We start from the raw sequence: 16511 nt of genomic DNA, 5'->3' as shown, positions 1-16511 counted from the left end.
TTGGCTAGTGAAGAAGGATTTGAAAAGACCATAAGCTTAGTTATATTGGGATTTACTATCAGTTGATGGGCTGCTACTATTTTTCAATGTTGGTAAGGACAGTCTGGGTTTTCTCTTGAAGTGCCTCAATTGTAGATGCTGAGCAGATGAGTGAAGAGTCATCTGCTTATTGAATGATGTTGGCAGGACTAGCAACTGTTATAAGGTCATTGGTAAAGATCGTAAAGAATTGCAGTCCTAGAATTGATCCTTGGGGGGACTCCTATGGAGATGAGAAGTTGGGGGGACAGTTTATTTTCCCATAGGGTAGCTTGCTGCCTCTTTGAGAGGTAGCTTTGGAACCAATTTAGGGCCTCAGGGCAAAGGTTGTAGTTGGCAATTTTGTTTAGGAGGATTTGATGTGATACAGTGTCAAAGGCCTTTGACATGTCAAGAAAGGTAGCAGTGACAATTTAGTTGTTATTTTTAAGGTGGTTTATAGAGTTGGTAAAGCTAATGAGGGCTATACTAGTACTGTGTTTTGGTCTAAAACCATGTTGTGTAATAGACAGGAGGTTGTTATTTTGGAAGTGATCAATTATTTGTTTGTGGACACACTTTTCTAGGATTTTTGCTAAGGGTGAGACTATGGCTATAGGTCTGTAATCAGATATGTCGTTAGAGGTGCTTCCTTTATTTAGTGGAATGATATGAGATATTTTCTATATGGTAGGTACATATTGTTCAGCAACAGAGCAGTTAATTAGGATTGATATGGGCTATGAAATAGATGGGGCAGCTAATTTTAGAAACTCACCTGGTAATTGGTCAGTGGCGAGGGTACATGGCTTTACTTTAGGTAGTAAGTGTTGTATATAGCTTGTATGAATGGGTTCTAGCTAAATAGGGTTTGTGATGAACCGGATGGAGTGAGTACACACAGAGGTGGGGTAGAAGTGTTATGTAATAGGGAGGTTATTTATTTAATAAAGTGGGAGATGAATTGGGATATAGCTGTTTATGGCCACATATGACAGTGCTGATTTAATATCTCAGTGTGGGTTTGTGTCACATGCCTTGACCTGGTCAAGTCCAACAAGATGTTACTGCTGTCATCATGCATGCCCTTGATGAACTCTTTGAGGACATCTGTCAGATGTAATGGACTTGATGTAGCATTAACGACTACCACAGGTCTGTTGCATACTCCTGGAATATTACTAGTGTACATGTAGAAGATTTCCATGATGATATGTTGGTGTACTTCACAGTCAAACAGAGTCAGGAAGTCTCTATACATGCATGCATTAGGTGCTGTTCTGGACGCATGTTGATATACACCCTTGCATGGGAACACAATCCATGTGGAGGGTGTGCTGATCTAGGTATACAACCATATCAGAAAAGTGTATGTGCTGAGTCACACCATAGGTGATCTCTGATGCTGTCATAGCCCACTGATTTCATGTGATAGGCCTCAGTGACAGTAAGACACTGCATACCACCTACCGTGATCTGGTCTAGGGTTTTGACACAATTCACCATACAGGTATCATTGAGAAAACCTACAAGCTGGGGATTAACCCTTAAATCAGTTGATGAGTAACCAGTTGGCTCACTGACAGAACACATCATGTGAAACCTGATGAATCAACCTGTACCAGTAGAGCTGTCACCATTGGCAAACTCCAAGGACCTGTGCTTGGCCCTTCATGGCTTGAACTCTATTTCTTGACAGTTCAAACTAAAGTATATGGCCTTTGGCTTACCAAGTTTCCTGATTCTTGTATAGTGTGTGCAATCATTGAGTCCACCAATGGTGATAACATAGTACAGGAGGAGCTAACATACACACACACACAACTGAATGGTGACAAAGTCACACAATCTGCAAATAAATGCAGAAATATGTGTTTGTAATGCTGATTGTCTGAAAAGTGGAATCCATGTTAATCACAGCATTGACAACAGTCCTGCTATGCAGAAAACCAGTGATGCAAGCACTTGGAACACATGTAGATAACAATCTGACATTTGGCCACCAAGTGTCTACACTGGCAATGAAAGTCTATGTTGTGCACATCATAGGTCACATCATCATATTGAGATCTTAAAATTGTATGACAGCACTGTAGTCAAACCTCATCACAACACTAAGAGAGTATAATTCTTTCTTTTTGGGTACTTTACCAGATACACCTTGCAGCTAGAGAGACCACAGGGCTTTCTCAGAAAGATAACAAAGGGCCTACAAACCATTTCATGGTGTATTTAGATAGATTAAAAGCCATGTTACCATAATCTTTATTGTATGGGATGGTTTGAGTTCTGCCTGGTCACCAGGCTAGTCTATGTTCCTGCCCTGGTGGGAGTACTGCATATTCAAAAATCTTATATAGCTGATGACATCAGCAGTGTCTGTTGAAGAGAATATAACAGTGCCCCACATGCTGGTGTAAAACACTTTCTGTAATGTCAAGCAACAGCTCAAACAAACATACACACACACAGTTTGTGCACTGCCATGCTTCACGCAAACGAGATAAGCACAGCCAAACCCTGCATTTATTTCCTCCATTTGTGTGATTGCTCTATGCATCACAATAAACAAATACTGCTTCCCCAAAAAAAAAAAAAATAGATAAAGACAGAAAAAGGAAAAGAAAAAGAAAACAAGAGGCAAGTAGGTGAAATGAGGAAAATCAATGTATGACATACACACAAGAAAATCATGGCTCACATGACATATGTCTACATACATATGGATTTGAACTCTCACTCATATGCTCCTCTAGAGCACAGGGTTGGTGCCTCATCCCTCTATGCCACACAAACAGCTTTGCAGCAAAGAACTGAACTCAGTCTGCACAGCCAACTGCAACAGCATCTACAGTGATATCAAACTATACTATTATTTATATGTTTATTATTTTTGGATGTACTGCACCTAGTGATCACCCAACTTGTTATGATTATTATTTGCAAATATACAGCACTGTCTTACATTTCTGTGTTTGTTGGTCATTCTTCAGTTATATGACCAGTAATATGAGACATGCAGTGTACAAGCCATTCTATATCACTAGCCTTAAAATGTGTGAGGATATTAAGTGGAAATAATATCATATGCAGTTAGAAACAAATGAAGAGCAGGTTGGATATTAAGGAACACAACATCTGAATTGTGTGTTGCTTACGTAAATTTCCAAACTTACATCTAACAATTTGTAGATCTAACCTAACATACCCCATGGAACTAAGGCAGCCTACAGTGCTGTCATGTTTGACTTCTCACAACCAATAATCATTTACAGTTGCAATCCATTTACAACAAACAATGAGGGAATACCTGCACTATGTTTCCATCTCATACATGGATTCAAGTAATTGGGATTCAGCAATTTTAATGAGTTCACACCTCATTTCCATCTTCACCATGCTCCGTGCTAACAGACCTGAATCTACACCCATATAAAAAGGCAGTCGTGTAGCTAGGCAACCCGATGGTGAGGAGACTTGTTTATGTTGAGAAGACTGCACAAACACTGTTTCTTCAGGTTATATCTGTATGGAGGAGTACTGAACTTCTGAAGTTATGCACCCATTTGCCAGTTACATACTGCATATGCTGGAATGTATTTAGGAAAATTCTGAAGCAAAGGATTTTACATTTTAACTGTATGCATTAGTTAGAAGTATATTGATATCATGGGCATGTTGGTCAAGCCATTTCAGAGGTATATATGATTAGCAAAATATGAAAATAGAATGCTGTGTGATACATACATACAAATGTTTCAGGAACAGCTCCTTTGATAGCACTTTTAGCAGTTCAAAGATGGTTTGATAGCAAAATGTGTCATTTTCCTTTTCTTTTGGGAGGGAGGGCAAAGGTGAGTTAATGTTATGGCATAAACAAGGGTACATTGTTCTTTTAGGGGGGAGCAAAGGTGAGTCAATGTTATGGCACAAATAAGGATATGTTGCTCTTGTTACCCTTCCTGATTTGCATCCTGTGTATTGCTCATCTTTCACATCTCTAGACTGTTTTGTATTTCTCCAGTGGGTAATACTGAGTGGCTACCTTTTCTGTTTATTCTGTAAACAGTTATTTTGTAGTTATGTGATACTTATGTGTATTATCCTTCTGTTGACTTCTAGAACACTGAGGAGTATGCCACCCAGGCATGTCAATTATCAGAGACCCCCCCTTCACTGATGCTGAGAACCAGGTTATTGTGGATGTCTTTAGGCAACATGGTGCTTTTCTGCTAGAAATGAGACAGGGAGATATAACATGTAGGCTGCAAATATGGCACCAGATAGTAACTGACATGAATGTCATGGGTGGCCACAGCAGAATATATGAACAGGTGCACCACAGGGCCACTGACATGATCACATCTGCATGGAAGAGAGCAGCTGCAGTGGGCTGTGACCAGATGGTTACCAGAGGAGGGCCTACTAGAGAACCACCATTAACACCCACTGAAGAGTTCCTGGGCAATAGCAGGGATCCAGACAGCTCCCAGGAGAGTGCACTACAGCATATGCTGGATGTTGGGGCAACAGTTTCAGAGACAGCAAGCATGTCCCAGGAGGAGCTTCCAGGTAGGCTTTGGTATCTGAATAGCTGAATACTGTTATATAGTAAAACAATTGAAATCAATAATTTACATCTGTGTCACATCTCTTTTTTGGGGGGAAGGGATTTGAAGATTGTTACCTAAATTAGCTTAGGTTGAAGTTGGCAGCCACGTTCTTGTTGAAAGTATAATTGATGGAGATATAAAGGGGTAAAAGTATTACCCACTGTGTTACTGTTAATTATGATGATGTTGCTCTTACCTCCTGCTTAACTTCTTCCAGAACCATCTGGATTACAGAGGAGAATCTCATCTGCAGATGGTAAGCCAAACATGTTTATGTCAGTACTGTTGAGCAATTAAAAGAAAAATGTTAGTGTGTGCTATTGATATCAGGCCTGTTGTGTATATTGCTGCACTGTCTGCAGTAGTGGCAGCACTGTTACTTTGTTAGTATATATTGTAGTATAGTAGTATAGGCATTAATTTATTCATGTGTTTGTTGCTTTTTATCACAGGTGCTCATGACAGTGGGAGTGTGGGTCCTCTGAAACCTGATGTTAATTTATTAGCAAACGCAGATGATGATGGTGGCCAAACTGAGGTACAGTCAGGGGGTGCAGAGGTTGAATCTGACACTGAGGTTGACATACAGCCATCCCATGCAATTCCACTGGACACAACCAGTAGATCCATGCCTACCCATTCCAGTGAGGCCACAGATATTGGATAGGTGGAGGGAGAGGCCAGTGATCAGGGAAGCATGGTTACTGTGGCTTCAATGCCTATTGATTCTGGTCATAACCAAAGTATGGGTGAGGTGCCATACAGGAGGGTTGATAGGGGTGCTCAGAGTGGGCCTACTGTCCCTCCACCATCTGGTGCAGGTGTCTCTTCCCATGCCATTCAAAGTATGTTTAGAACCATTATGGAGGCACATGCATGGTCTCATAGGTGCTCCAGGCAACTGCTTAGGGTTGCCTCTACCGTGTTGCCGATTCAATGGATCGAATGAATGACATATTGCTGTGAGTGGTGTCTGTGATGGAACTTCTGCTGGCCAGAGAATGGCATCCATTTGGGAGTAGGACAGCCACATCATCTGCTGTCAGCCAATGTGGCCATGCCCGATCATGTTCCCATAGCAGCTTCCACTGCTCTATCAGTAAGTGCGCTTCCACAACCAGACATGACAAGCCATAGGGTCATGATTCTTGGCATCCCCATGAAGGGAGCTCATCCAGCAGACATCAGTCACATTCAGGCAGCAGCACTGCTTCTGACTGTGGGTGTAGATGTGCCAGTGCAACTCATGGCAGAGCCAGTTCACGTGGTCAGGGATGACAACGATGAACTGCCACCTCTACCATAGATGGCTCACACCTGTCCAACATACCAAGATGTAGAGTCAGCACAGTGCTTGGCTGTGTTCATGCAGAGACTCACATACCAATTTCACCTGGAGGACCCCTACAGACACACACACAACAGTTACTCATTTTATCTCACTGGCCATTTGTTGTTATATCCAACTGTCTGCCTGTGTCTCTTTCTTATTCACACACACTCACAGACCTTTTGTGTCAGCCTAGGCTTGCTGCCCCCCCCCCCCCACACACACATAACACCAAGTGCAAGTAATGATAACTGTGCCTTATTCCTGTTTTCTATCGTTTTGATTCAGGTATACATAATTTGTGTGACTGATGCTCAGGGTGCATAGCTAACCTAGTGTTAGTACATCTGCATTTGTGGAGTTGAAGTGTTAATTGTACCTTTGACATATATTGGCCTTGGAAATTAAGACAGGTGATAGCATCAAAATTTACCAACTTTATAGTGAATGATCTTGGGATGGTTGTGAAGTCAGAAATTGCAATGTGTATCAGTACTTTCAAACTTCTCTTTTTAATGATTTTCCACTACAAATGTATGGTACTAAACTGAGGGCATGCAGTGATCATCAGTACTTTTGAGAGGTATGAATGTGTGAATATTTGATACCTGTGGCATACTACTTAGTAATGGACACATATAAGTCAAATAAGTCTCTGCTGTCACATGTTAAGATACTTTCTGTACAAATCTCCTACCTTTTACTTGCTTACTGGAGCAAGTAATGAAATGCAAGGATATGCCACATATTCATATTATTAAACAATATACTCCAGGTTCAGGACATACCTTGTAAATACAGAAATTGCCACAGTTTTAATTCAGGGCTGACTCTGTCTGATGCAAGCAGGACACAGCCAATACATTGGGAGTTAAAGATTGTGTGAGTTGCCTGGCATCAATGTTACTATATGTAGGTCAGTTGGAGGAAGGTTTTAGGACACTAGGTGTTAGTGAGTGTACTATGCATTATCTCTTAGCCAATGCAAAGGCATTTTGAGCACGCCTACATCTTCCTACATCCACAGCAGCTGGTGGTTCCCCCCGTGACTCCTCATCTGTTTGTGGCTGTGCTGTCTGTAGTGGGATGTGTGCCCCTTCCCCTTGTTCATACTGCTGTAGCTGTTTTCTCAGGATTATGTTGTGTAGCATGGCACTTACTGTGTATATTTCTGTACATGTCTGTGGTCTGTACTGCAGGACTCCTCCAGTTGTATCTAGGCACCGGAACAGTGACTTCAGCAGCCCAAACGCATGTTCTATGATATCTCTGGTTTGATCGTGTACTTCATTATGGCATTCTTCTATGGGTGTGTATGCAATTCTGATGGGAGTCATCAGCCAAGGTTACAGTGCATAGCCTGCATCCCCCAGTAAATGACCCTGTGGGATATCCACCTTAGCAAACATCTGGTACAGTTGGGAGGTGTGCTAGATATGTGAGTTGTGGTAATTGCCAGGGTTGCCAGCACAGGCGTTCAAGATTATTGTCTTGGCATTACACATGGCTTGGCAGTTGATAGAGTTGTAGCCCTTTCTGTTTATGTAGAGCCTAGTCTAGTCCCCAGGTGATGCCTTCATTTCTACATATGTGCAGTCTATGGCACCCAGTACTTCCGGGTAGTGTGCTATACAGTAGAACTCCAGCATATTTCTGGCCCTCTCCTCATAACTACAGAAAAAATATAAGTGGTCACTGGCATATTAGAGCATAGTATTCAGGAATTGGTGGAGGATCCTGGATGTTGATGTATGTGAAATCCCCAGCATGCCCCCTGTTGATCTCTGAAAAGTACATGTAGCTAACATTCTAAAGGCTACATATACCTTAGTCTCCACTGGGATGGGTTCCCCTCAGTTGGCTCTGGCTCTGAGTTGAGGACTGCAGAAGTTGTAGAGTACCTCTAGTGTGTCCCTGCCCTGTAGTGTTCTACAATTTCCACATCATGTAGGCTGTGAAAAGTTAAACAGGGCCTGAAAACTCTTCTTCTCAGCCTAGGACTATTGGCAGTAACAGCAGCATTGGCTTCAGCCTGTAGCACATACAAATGAATTAAAACAGCTGCAGCCCCTAACATTCTGTCTGTGTATATTCCTTTCCATGGCTATATTCAAAAAGTTTTGGAATTTAGAGAAAAAAAAACAGCATGGAGTCTACACAGACGCTTTATAGCTTGTTGAATAACTCCACTGTGTTGGATTGGCTGATTAGCATGCAATTCAGCCACTTATGGTATAATTAGCATGCCACAGTATTTACCTTGTTTGCACAGGAGTGCGCACCGAAACACGGTGCTCATAGAATCTAAATTTTGCTCCTACCATGTGTGTGTTAGAGCAAGTAAAAATGACCATGTAGGACTTACTGACTCCTTCTGATTAATTAAATATTTATAAACCACTGAAAAAACTCAAACCAAAACAGAAAATAAAAATAAAAAAATGCCTCATGTCTAAATAATTGGCTACAAGCCATTTGTTTAGACTGTGTTAATAACACCGTAAAAAAAGGTTGTTCCATATAGAACATTGGAAGCCCAAGACCAACCTACACTCAAAATTTACCAAGGACCATTCCAAAGGTGTAATTACTATGCAGCCCTAAAAATTCAGCAAAGGACCAAAAACAAATGGATTCACATAGTCTGAGGTCCACAGCCACATCCTCAAATAATTCATTGATATGTCTGTTAATTTACAGATGTTTATTCAACAAACACGGAAGAGAGAGGGTAGACAATGATTTACATGTTTGTGTGTATTCATTTCTGTGTGTGTGTGCTTTGAGGGAATGTATGATGTGACAGATTTTAAGTAGAATTGCATTAAGATAAGCAGATTTTTACATTTCAAAGTTTTACTTCTTCGTCTTGGATGTGTTATTTATGTTATTTAAGTAATGTTGGATTCTACAGTGACAGTGTTTGTCAGCCATTATTTTAGTTGTATCAGAAGTGCTGCTCTGTCACTACCTGTCAAATTTCAGAAAAAATGTTCTGTTTTCTTGAGATAAATGACTTTGTTAATATCCAGCCCATTGTATTAAGCAATATGTTCTTTTGAAGCATTTTAGCAAAAGTAAGACTCAAATAAGGACAGCGTAATGGCCGATTCTTCACAAGAACACTAGCTATCTTGAAGGACTTTAGGATGGATAGATTTTTATGGATAGCTTGCTCTTTCTTGTAAAGCTCCACCTTCTTTCCCTTACAGGAATTGGAAATGCAGCTTCTCAAGTGGTTCCTTATTGCAGGCACAGAAGCTCATTGCAGAAGCTGTATGCAGTGTTTACATCCAACGCTCAACTCTAAGCTCATTCACAATGTCAACCAGATCCAGTTCCTATATGCCAACTTTAAAAGTGCTATGAGAATCTGGTTTTGACACTGCTCCCATACAGGGGTTCTTTTCAATCAGTAGTTGTCATTTGAAACTAATCAGCATGTTGCAGAGTATGGTGAATGATACATTTTACTGAGAAGGAGCAACTTGGTCAGCAGGCCCATCCTGTAGTAAATTTATGTTTTAGTCAGTGTTTTAAAGAAGTTGTTTCTGATTGCCTTTTAAGTAGTGTCATTCAAATTTTAAAAAGAAAGTTTGTTATAGTTTCACTACAAAATATCTACCAGATATAGGACTGCACTGCTTAAATGAGTTTTAATTATAAGTCTAAAATGCAGACAAACTACCCAGTTATCACCTATGATTTAACTTCCTACTATTTGGCTGGGCAGTACACCTCAAATATTCCAGGTGTGCTAAAAGACACAGTGTCAGACTGAGATACCAAACATTAAATACTTACAGTCAGACTGGATTATTCCATTTATAAATCTGCTGTTTATGAAAGGTAGTGATTAAAATCCCTGCAATATTATCTCTGTACATACTAAATAAACCACAACACATCACACATTACTATGTAATGGCCCAAAATATAGGAACATGTGAAAGTTCTAATGGACATAAACCTTTTTTCAAATTATTTCAAACATCACTGTGTTTGTAGGGTACACTTTGTCCTGTCTCCCTATGTTGTACACTGTTTATATAAGAATATTTATTTTCTTGCAGTAGGACAACACTTTATTATGACTATAATGTGAAAACTTGAATTTATGCTGCCTGTGAATTTAGTTTGCTATTAAACAGACATATTTGTACAGATTTGCCTGCAGGTACTGGTAATTTTGTTAGAGTTAGTAGAGTAAACTTGTGAAGAATTTAATGTGAATATTTCCATGCTAATCAAGGAGAGGGAACAAGCTATGAGGACATGCTAGTCGGCTTTTGAAGAGAACTTGAGGGAGTCCCCTCTACCCCCCTTTCCTGCAGAATTTGTTGGTTTAAATTAGAGTGGGCAGTGGTAAGCTACTCAGGCTGGCACTGGTACAGTGAGAGGTTGTCTAACACTACTTATTAAAGTACTGATGAGTGGTTAAATGTTGTCCTTAATATGTCTGTATAGCTGTTATTGATGCTTAATAGTTTCCATGAAGTATGCTGTATTATTTAAGTATTGCTTTGATATGTTGAATAAATTGGTCATACTGACTTTCTTGGTCTCATTTTTGTGTTGGGTAGGGGTTTATGTACAAACATACTGTTCACGGCAATCTTCCAAAATGCACACTGTGATATTTTAGGGAAAAATCACTAAAACTGCACGAAGAAGGTCCAACCATTGATCCTGGTAACTATAGGCCCAAAAGTCTTATCAGCCTCATATATAAGGCCATGGAAAGAATCATCATAGGCATGATAAATGAGGACATAGGTAATCTGCAAATGCTGGACCCATCACAGTTTGGCTTTGTTAAAGGAAGGTCATGCCAATTAAATCTGGTGGAGTTTTTTTTGAGAGGGTCACCAAAGCACTGGATGAAGGTAAGATTGTGCACACAGCTTGCCTCAACATGGACAAGACTTTTGATACAATACCCCACTCAGGCACTATAGACAAGCTCAGTAACTTGGATATAAACCTTTTTATCATGTAGGACCTAGGGGGTCAAAATAGGTGAGGTCACCGCCACCAAGAGTCCAGTCACTAGTGTAGTCCCCAGGGCTTGGTACTAGGACCACTCCTTTTAGACATCTATTTCTCTGAAATGGAAGCAAATGCTGAAAGCTTATGGCTGACTAAGTTTGCAGCTGATTGCGAACTGCAGGTTATCATCAACTCCCCTCCAGACACTAGCATTCTTCAAGAAAGTCTATCTTTGACTAACAAATGCTGCCCAATCCATGGTCTTAAACTCAATGCTAAGAAATGCATAATTGTACACTTTGGGAAGTCAACTCTCCCAGCTAACTACTGTGTTGATAATATACCCTAAGAGTCAATCCAGTGGTCAGGGATCCAGGTATGCACACAGACACTAGCCTTACCTATGACCACCACATGGCCAAAGTGGTGAGGAAAACCTTTTATGTTGTGCAACTTATATGTAAGGGCATGGCATCTAGGTCCAAAGAGGTCATTATCCCACTGTGCTCTGCCCTTATTAGACCATTCATTAAGTACAGTGCTCTCTTTGGTATGTACCTGAGCAGGCATATGCAGCAACTATACACCAGGCCTGGCACCTATGTCCCTTATGGGCAGAGGTAGCTTATAAATGCCTTGTTCTTGATGTCCTACTTGGATACAGAACTTTATTATTCTTTCATAAAAACTTGTCTAGGCTAAGAAAGGCTCCCACAGGTCATTAGCCTATCTATGAATCTATAAAACAGTCTGCCTGCACACCCATATATATCTATATCTGCAAATATATTATATATATATATATATATATATATATATATATATATATATATATATATATATATATATACAAACACGCACATAGTGGATATAAAATGTTTACACACCCCTGTTAAAATGCCAGGATATTGTGATATAAAAAAATGAGACCACAATAAATTATTTCAAAACTTTTCCCACCTTTAATGTGACCTATAACCAGTACAATTCAACTGAAAAACAAATCTTTTAGGGGGAAAACATAAAAAATGTACAATAAGCTGGTTGTAGAAGTGTGCACACCCTTAAACTAATACTTTGTTGAAGCACATACACAGATAGGAGATATAATTGGATGAAAAAGTCAAGGCCAGTTTTTAAATTCTGTTCTAATTTCACTAAATAAATTACTTGCAGATTGATGTATTTAATATTTTGCAGAAAGAATGAAAACATGAGGTGAAATATTCAGAGACAGTAGAAAGTGGAAGAACTTCTCTTCCAAGAAATCTGACTGTAACGGTGCTTGGGGGGGTGTCTGTAACAATTGTTGCACATCTCTGAAAGTGCTGTTATGGTTGGATCTCATGCTACAGAAGTGCTTTACAGATTTTTTTCCAGTTTTGGAGTGTAATCACAGTGATACATGCAGTATGTTATAACTACATTACAATTTTCTGAACAGTTAATAAAAGACTATATATCTATGTACAGTATATAAATATATATACATGCAGCTCTCTCTTTCTCTCTCTCTCTCTCTCTCTCTCTCTCTATATATATATATATCTTTATATGAATATGCATATGCTTATATTGTACTTTAATATTTTTTTTTTAAAAAGTACATACTGTAGAACTCTGTCCTTCTTTCCTATACTTCTGAAACCCATTGAGCTACCTAGTCAATCTTCTACCACTGCAGATCATCATAACTGTGATGGCATTGCTCTCCAGAATGAGGGATACTTGTTAATGAAGACAATCGATCCCCATTTCTTACCATATGTCAACTTTTTCCAGGTGCTGCAAGCAGTAGCACCCCCACTCCAAATTCTGCAGCTATGATGTCTGCCCAATATGGAAAATAATTTTGGTCTGTTTCTCAGACCAGCTTGGGGCATGACCCTGAACTTTCACAGACTAAATGTTCTTTGTTCCAGGTTCAAAATGAGAATGAAGAGATAAGTATGAAACCAAAATTACTAGAATGGGAACTATAACCACTAGGGTGGGACATCACCCTGCCTGGCCCCTTACATCTTGTGCAAGTACTCACTGGGTGCAGGAAAGCACGTACTTTCCCAAACTATTTCCACATACACCAAGACTGTGACATTAAACTAAGGCTCACACAGTGCCTACACACATGCACGAGTACTTCACAACTCATCTACAACAGGAAGAACTGAGATACACCGATAAAAGCACTTACACATACACAATTTGATGTGATTCATAGAAATAAGTATGGCAATACCTAATCTGCGTAACAACTTAATTTGAACCAAACTTTTACCAACTATATTTCATCATTTTGACAGCAACTGGTCTCCGCATTTTCATTAGGAGTCATTGGAAAACATGAAATTAAATAAAAATCTTTATAAAGAGAACACTTTGGTAAAATTATAAATAATTAGCCATTTCTTAGTGGATTTGAGTGTGAAATCTTCAGGATTACCTCCTGAAGTAATAGTGCAGTATAAAATCTTGCAATAGCACTATGTTTTACCTGCATTTAGTTTTAATATGTAAAATGTCATAATCAGCATTGCGTTCATTGCCTTTATGTGTATAATGTTGGTTACTGCATACAGGGATCTCAGGGAATGGAGGTGATCAGGTCCAAAATGCAGGCTACATTGCTGTAACTGAAATCTTAAATAATTTCCTTCAGTTTCTCCTACCCTTTTTGCATTGTTTAATCAGCCTTCATTTCAATTTGCACAGTCTTATTGATAATATAGGTGATATATTCCTCAGTGAAATGCATGCCACAGAACTGATTGCAGTTTGATAGGGAGGATTGTGTAATTTACCTGTATTTTCTGGTTAAAATGTGGCATCATGGAGTAAGGCACAGGAGGGATAACATCAGTCCTGAGGAAAATCACATCCTCCCAGATGGGCTTAGAATGCATGGAAAGTACCCTTTTGGAAAATAGAGGCCAAATTGTGAAGAGCGAGGTAAGGTGTGGAATCAGGTTGTGGCTGACCTTAAATGTTATACAGGAAAAGGAACCGCAACTTAGCATAGTACAGGAAAAGAGCTAATGACATGGTGGGACAGTACAGCTGATGGGCCTTCTACTATCCGGCCTTAAACACAAGCTGTTATGTATAAGGGGTAATAACTTTAATGCAAAGAAGAATGGTTCAGAATTTATCTGAGGTGGCTTTGACACCAGTATTTTCAGACACAGCATCAACACACAGTAAGTGTAGAATGTTAGTGTTTGATTGCCATTGTTAATTTCAGGATACATGCCCTTTCTGTGCTATATCTCTAGCCATAAAACTCTTTAATGTCTCCTCATCAGGTGCTCCAGCAGCATTAGTTGTAGCACAAATTCTGCAGACATTGCACTGTCAGTGAGGACATCATAACTTTAATGCCAAGTCATATATCTGTCACTGGTACCAGTACCACATCATTACATATTTTCTCGTGTGGTCAACAGCAGAAACAATACTGTACTCTGCTGCCACACAAGAGGCTGATGTTCACAATAGAAGAGCTGTTGATAATGAAACCATTACTCTCATTCACATGATACAGTCTCAGGACAAAGGGGTACAGTTGCAAAGAATACTGGCAGGATCCACTCACTCACAGCTGGTGTACAACTTCATAGGACATGACACAGGTTCACACACTCAGTATAATAAACAAAGGAGATTACAAAAAGTGAGGGCAGGGAGGATGAGAATACCACAAAGCTCCACATCTTTGATTGTACACAGTCTGAACCTCTTGATGAAGAAACAGTCCTTTTGCAGGCAGCAGTACCCACTGTTATACCTATATACACTAGTGCTGGACAAATACATCTTCCACAATTAGCTCTTATAGCAAACTATGTAGGCCTTGTCTGCCATAGCTGCAGATGTGCTGTGACATAGTTCTGGCCAAGGCTATTTCTACAGATCAGGTAAATTGGTTAGAGTGATGCAAGGCATACATGAGGAAATTCATCAGTACATGGGAATGGTGGAGGACAGGGACAATGTCATGATGAGACTCCTGCACAGTAAGGTTGCACACACACACTGTATCCATGTCAGCCTTTATATGCACATTAGTAAGGACTTAACAGACACTCATTCTGGATGCAGCTGCGTGCACATGAGGAGGTATCCATACGAGAAGGGCAGAGGCTACATGTAACCCAGTAAAATGCTGCAGGCATCTGTGTGGATTCCTCAAAGAATCAGAAGGCAGTCAGGCCTTGTCAGACTTCTACAACATGTGGTAGACCTTTTCTGTCAAAGTCTAGGTCCTGCAGCACTATTACGTCAATATCAAGAGGTTCCTCCTGCATCCGGAAGATCCTGTCATTGGAGCAACTACTCATTAAACTCACATGCTAGCACATGCTTTATGGCCTTCCAAATGCAACACACACACACACACACACACACACACACACACACACACACACACACACACACACACACACACACACACACACACACACACACACACACACACACACACACACACACACACACACACACACACACACACACACACACACACACACACACACACACACACACACACACACACACACACACACACACACACTGGTTCCCTTCAGAATCTCGAACTACTGAAATCCCGAATTTCAGTAGCCTGAGACCAGAAAGCCGAAAGTGCAGAATACTGAAACCACAGAAGTGTGAAATTCAAAATCCCGAAGTTCAGAGATTTTGAATTAGCAGTTCTGGTGTTGTGGTGTGTGAGTGGATGGTTGGAGATGTAGGTAAGTATTTGTGTTTTACGAGTTTTGGGTAGGGGCTTTAGTGTGTGCCCATATGTTTTGTTAGTGTGGCGTGTGTGCGAGGGGAATGTAGCTTGTGTAGTGGTGTTTCTGTGTGTTTGTCTGTGTAGTGCGACCTCAGAGTTAGTGTATTTAATCAGGGGGTGAGGGGGTACAGCCGCCCACATGGGGGATGCAGGGGGGCTTTCCCCCCCTAATTGTATGTCTGGTAGGTATTTGTGTATGTGTAGGAAGGTGTAGGTTTGTGTCTGTGTGTACGGTATGTGTTGTGTAGAAGTCGCGATTTTAAATTTTGCGCTTCTGGGATTTCGGCTTTATGGATTTTCGGCTTCATGGTCTGAGATACTGAAATTAGAGATTTCAGTATTTTGAGATTATGAAGTGAATACACACACACACACACACACACACACACACACACACACACACACACACACACACACACACACGCACACACACTCACACACACACACAGACACACACACACATATGTTTAAGAAAAAGAATAGCAGCAATGTGAAATTTCTTGATGGTAAACAAAATACATTTCCTTTATCAAGTAACTACAACTTTATTAACATTGCAAAGACTTGCCCAGACTATAGCCCTAAATGATTCTCAAAACACCTGCTCCTTTACAATAAATGCAATATCTGCAATTATAGCTATCATCTGTGCCACTGATCCCTGAACTTGTACAAATGATGATGGTTAATACCATATGATGACATTTTTAATGATATATGGAGCATTGTTTGATGTACAGTGTAATTTGACTATGCTTCACTTAGTATA

This window comes from Protopterus annectens, chromosome 5.part0 (assembly GCF_019279795.1).
Source record: "Protopterus annectens isolate FY-2018-M chromosome 5.part0, PAN1.0, whole genome shotgun sequence".
NCBI lineage: Eukaryota > Metazoa > Chordata > Ceratodontiformes > Protopteridae > Protopterus > Protopterus annectens.
The sequence above is the reverse complement of the archived record's forward strand: the minus strand, read 5'-3'. Positions refer to the sequence as shown.